At 50.6% G+C, this 6,000-nt stretch overlaps 1 protein-coding gene across 1 annotated transcript in view; it reads right to left on the bottom strand.

Moving 5' to 3' along the window:
* The window catches only part of paplna (papilin a, proteoglycan-like sulfated glycoprotein), a 97,032-nt gene that overhangs the window by 81,611 nt on the left and 9,421 nt on the right, over positions 1–6,000 (bottom strand). The window lies entirely within an intron of this gene.

The following is a 6,000-nucleotide window of genomic DNA, read 5'->3' as shown; positions in this document are numbered from 1 at the left end:
AGGGCCAGCCCTCAGACCAGAACCCGCAGGCCCAGCCCTCAGACCAGAACCCACAGGCCCAGCCCTCAGCCCAGAACCCACAGGCCCAGCCCTCAGACCAGAACCCACAGGCCCAGCCCTCAGCCCAGAACCCACAGGCCCAGCCCTCAGCCCAGAACCCACAGGCCCAGCCCTCAGCCCAGAACCCACAGGCCCAGCCCTCAGCCCAGAACACCCAGGCCCAGCCCTCAGACCAGAACCCGCAGGCCCAGCCCTCAGACCAGAACCCGCAGGCCCAGCCCTCAGCCCAGAACCCACAGGCCCAGCCCTCAGCCCAGAACACCCAGGCCCAGCCCTCAGACCAGAACCCGCAGGCCCAGCCCTCAGACCAGAACCCACAGGCCCAGCCCTCAGACCAGAACCCGCAGGCCCAGCCCTCAGCCCAGAACCCGCAGGCCCAGCCCTCAGCCCAGAACCCACAGGGCCAGCCCTCAGACCAGAACCCGCAGGCCCAGCCCTCAGACCAGAACCCACAGGCCCAGCCCTCAGCCCAGAACCCACAGGCCCAGCCCTCAGACCAGAACCCACAGGGCCAGCCCTCAGCCCGGAACCCACAGGCCCAGCCCTCAGCCCAGAACCCACAGGCCCAGCCCTCAGCCCAGAACCCACAGGCCCAGCCCCCAGCCCAGAACCCGCAGGCCCAGCCCTCAGCCCAGAACCCGCAGGCCCAGCCCTCAGCCCAGAACCCGCAGGCCCAGCCCTCAGCCCAGAACCCACAGGCCCAGCCCTCAGCCCAGAACCCACAGGCCCAGCCCTCAGCCCAGAACCCACAGGCCCAGCCCTCAGCCCAGAACCCACAGGCCCAGCCCCCAGCCCAGAACCCGCAGGCCCAGCCCTCAGCCCAGAACCCACAGGCCCAGCCCTCAGCCCAGAACCCACAGGCCCAGCCCTCAGCCCAGAACCCACAGGCCCAGCCCTCAGCCCAGAACCCGCAGGCCCAGCCCTCAGCCCAGAACCCACAGGCCCAGCCCTGTAAAAGCACTTTCAGCTTTGAGGTTGTTCCTTTAACACAATCCTGACCCACCCTGCCGTCACTCAGGATACATCCCAAATGGCATCCTATTCCCTATGTAGTGCACTACTTTTGACTAGGGCCCATAGATACAGTGTCAAAAGTAATACAGTATGTAGAGAATAGGGTTCCATTTGGGACTCACCCCTCAATCAGAATAGGGTTTCATTTGGGACTCACCCCTCAATCAGAATAGGGTTTCATTTGGGACTCACCCCTCAATCAGAATAGGGTTCCATTTGGGACTCACTCCTCAATCAGGCAGAGAGCTGCTGACTAACGACGGCTTGCAATCCCATAATGAACAGCTGATTTATCTCTTTCTTTTGTGGCAGTATAGATCACAGCTGAAACAGGGATGAAGGATAAAGTCCTTCATATACAACCAAGCACCTCAGGAAGGGTTTGAGTTGTTGTGACCCCAACGACCCCAATGACCCTGCAGCTCCTCCTTGGGTTTGAGTCGTCGTGTTTTTGGGGGAAGCACATACTGTACTTCAGTTTCCCCTCTCTCTTCATACGGTACACTGAGATCACATTACAACGAGGTGCAAGAAGGAACATGCAGGCTGGATTCCAGCTCGATGATTTATGGATACAACTCTGAGATAGATATGCTGTACCAAGCTGGCAGGACAGGCTGGATATGACCTGCTCTCTCTCCCTCCTCTCTATCCCTCTCCTCTCTATCCCTCCTCTCTATCTCTCCTCTCTATCTCTCCTCTCTCTATCCCTCTCTCTCTATCCCTCTCCTCTCTCTATCCCTGCTCTCTCTCCCTCCTCTCTATCCCTCCTCTCTCTATCCCTCCTCTCTCTATCCCTCCTCACTATCCCTCTCCTCTCTCTATCCCTCCTCTCTATCCCTCTCCTCTCTATCCCTCTCCTCTCTATCCCTCTCCTCTCTATCCCTCCTCTCTCTATCCCTCTCTCTCTATCCCTCCTCTCTATCTCTATCCCTCCTCTCTATCTCTATCCCTCCTCTCTCTATCCCTCCTCTCTCTATCCCTCCTCACTATCCCTCTCCTCTCTCTATCCCTCTCCTCTCTATCCCTCTCCTCTCTATCCCTCCTCTCTCTATCCCTCTCTCTATCTCTATCCCTCCTCTCTATCTCTATCCCTCCTCTCTATCCCTCTCCTCTCTATCCCTCCTCTCTATCCCTCCTCTCTATCCCTCCTCTCTATCCCTCCTCTCTCTATCCCTCCTCTCTCTATCCCCCCTCTCTCTATCCCTCCTCTCTATCCCTCCTCTCTCTATCCCCCCTCTCTCTATCCCCCCTCTCTCTATCCCTCCTCTCTATCCCTCCTCTCTCTATCCCTCCTCTCTCTATCCCTCCTCTCTATCCCTCCTCTCTCTATCCCTCTCCTCTCTCTCCCTCCTCTCTATCCCTCTCCTCTCTATCCCTCTCCTCTCTATCCCTCTCTCTATCCCTCCTCTCTATCCCTCCTCTCTCTATCCCTCCTCTCTATCCCTCCTCTCTATCCCTCCTCTCTCTATCCCTCCTCTCTCTATCCCTCCTCTCTCTATCCCCCCTCTCTCTATCCCTCCTCTCTATCCCTCCTCTCTCTATCCCCCCTCTCTCTATCCCCCCTCTCTCTATCCCTCTCCTCTCTATCCCTCCTCTCTCTATCCCTCCTCTCTCTATCCCTCTCCTCTCTCTCCCTCCTCTCTATCCCTCCTCTCTCTATCCCTCTCCTCTCTCTCCCTCCTCTCTATCCCTCTCCTCTCTATCCCTCCTCTCTATCCCTCCTCTCTATCCCTCCTCTCTATCCCTCTCTCTCTATCCCTCCTCTCTATCCCCCTCTCTCTATCGCTCCTCTCTCTATCCCTCCCCTCTCTATCCCTCCTCTCTCTATCCCTCCTCTCTATCCCTCCTCTCTATCCCTCCTCTCTCTATCCCTCTCCTCTCTATCCCTCCTCTCTCTATCCCTCTCCTCTCTATCCCTCCTCTCTCTATCCCTCCTCTCTCTATCCCTCTCCTCTCTATCCCTCCTCTCTCTATCCCTCTCTCTATCCCTCCTCTCTCTATCCCTCTCCTCTCTATCCCTCTCCTCTCTATCCCTCCTCACTCTATCCATCCTCTCTATCCCCCTCTCTCTATCGCTCCTCTCTCTATCCCTCCCCTCTCTATCCCTCCTCTCTCTATCCCTCCTCTCTATCCCTCCTCTCTATCCCTCCTCTCTCTATCCCTCTCCTCTCTATCCCTCCTCTCTCTATCCCTCTCCTCTCTATCCCTCCTCTCTCTATCCCTCCTCTCTCTATCCCTCTCCTCTCTATCCCTCCTCTCTCTATCCCTCTCTCTATCCCTCCTCTCTCTATCCCTCTCCTCTCTATCCCTCTCCTCTCTATCCCTCCTCACTCTATCCATCCTCTCTCTATCCCTCCTCTCTCTATCCCTCCTCTCTATCCCTCCTCTCTATCCCTCCTCTCTCTATCCCTCCTCTCTCTATCCCTCCTCTCTCTATCCCTCTCCTCTCTATCCCTCTCCTCTCTATCCCTCCTCACTCTATCCCTCCTCTCTCTATCCCTCCTCTCTATCCCTCCTCTCTCTATCCCTCTCCTCTCTATCCCTCCTCTCTCTATCCCTCCTCTCTCTATCCCTCTCTCTATCCCTCCTCTCTCTATCCCTCTCCTCTCTATCCCTCCTCTCTCTATCCCTCCTCTCTCTATCCCTCCTCTCTCTATCCCTCTCCTCTCTATCCCTCCTCTCTCTATCCCTCCTCTCTCTATCCCTCTCCTCTCTATCCCTCTCCTCTCTATCCCTCCTCTCTCTATCCCTCCTCTCTCTATCCCTCCTCTCTATCCCTCCTCTCTCTATCCCTCTCCTCTCTATCCCTCCTCTCTCTATCCCTCCTCTCTCTATGCCTCTCTCTATCCCTCCTCTCTCTATCCCTCTCCTCTCTATCCCTCTCCTCTCTATCCCTCCTCTCCTTATCCCTCCTCTCTATCCCTCTCTCTCTATCCCTCTCTCTCTCTAACCAGCTTACTCACATAATCATATGGGTTATAGACCATCATAGACCATCATCAACACTCCATCACAACAAGCCACAACCACATGTTGAACACATATAGGATCCTTCCAACAGACACACGAGAACCCTCAACCGCCGCCAGTAAAAACCTGCCAAATCCTAGAAAAACGCCACTGCTCCGTGAAAACGGAAAACAACCGACAATAATGTGTATCTTATCCTGTCCCGACCGAACACACAGCAACTAGTTCCCGTCTCATCCTCCGCTGGTTTCACGGCACTCTGCGCTGAGAGAGCAGAAGACAACACCCAACTTAAAGATAGAGGTCCTAATTCAAAGTTAAAGTGCCACTCCCTACAATCTTGCCTGGACATAGTACAATTATAACCACATCCATAACTCCTGGGTGTTCTATATAACCTGATATCATCATAACCACATCCATAACTCCTGGGTGTTCTATATAACCTGATATCATCATAACCACATCCATAACTCCTGGGTGTTCTATATAACCTGATATCATCATAACCACATCCATAACTCCTGGGTGTTCTATATAACCTGATATCATCATAACCACATCTATAACTCCTGGGTGTTCTATATAACCTGATATCATCATAACCACATCTATAACTCCTGGGTGTTCTATATAACCTGATATCATCATAACCACATCTATAACTCCTGGGTGTTCTATACAACCTGATATCATCATAACCACATCCATAACTCCTGGGTGTTCTATACAACCTGATATCATCATAACCACATCTATAACTCCTGGGTGTTCTATATAACCTGATATCATCATAACCACATCCATAACTCCTGGGTGTTCTATATAACCTGATATCATCATAACCACATCTATAACTCCTGGGTGTTCTATATAACCTGATATCATCATAACCACATCTATAACTCCTGGGTGTTCTATATAACCTGATATCATCATAACCACATCCATAACTCCTGGGTGTTCTATATAACCTGATATCATCATAACCACATCCATAACTCCTGGGTGTTCTATATAACCTGATATCATCATAACCACATCTATAACTCCTGGGTGTTCTATATAACCTGATATCATCATAACCACATCTATAACTCCTGGGTGTTCTATATAACCTGATATCATCATAACCACATCCATAACTCCTGGGTGTTCTATATAACCTGATATCATCATAACCACATCTATAACTCCTGGGTGTTCTATACAACCTGATATCATCATAACCACATCCATAACTCCTGGGTGTTCTATATAACCTGATATCATCATAACCACATCCATAACTCCTGGGTGTTCTATATAACCTGCTATCATCATAACCACATCCATAACCCCTGGGTGTTCTATATAACCTGATATCATCATAACCACATCTATAACTCCTGGGTGTTCTATATAACCTGATATCATCATAACCACATCTATAACTCCTGGGTGTTCTATATAACCTGATATCATCATAACCACATCTATAACTCCTGGGTGTTCTATATAACCTGATATCATCATAACCACATCCATAACTCCTGGGTGTTCTATATAACCTGATATCATCATAACCACATCCATAACTCCTGGGTGTTCTATATAACCTGATATCATCATAACCACATCTATAACTCCTGGGTGTTCTATATAACCTGATATCATCATAACCACATCTATAACTCCTGGGTGTTCTATACAACCTGATATCATCATAACCACATCCATAACTCCTGGGTGTTCTATATAACCTGATATCATCATAACCACATCCATAACCCCTGGGTGTTCTATATAACCTGATATCATCATAACCACATCTATAACTCCTGGGTGTTCTATATAACCTGATATCATCATAACCACATCTATAACTCCTGGGTGTTCTATATAACCTGATATCATCATAACCACATCTATAACTCCTGGGTGTTCTATATAACCTGATATCATCATAACCAC

This window comes from Salmo salar, chromosome 01 (genome assembly GCF_965601325.2).
Source record: "Salmo salar chromosome 01, fSalSal1, whole genome shotgun sequence".
NCBI classification, from domain to species: domain Eukaryota; kingdom Metazoa; phylum Chordata; class Actinopteri; order Salmoniformes; family Salmonidae; genus Salmo; species Salmo salar.
Note: the sequence above shows the minus strand (reverse complement) of the source record. Positions and strands in the feature narration are given on the sequence as shown.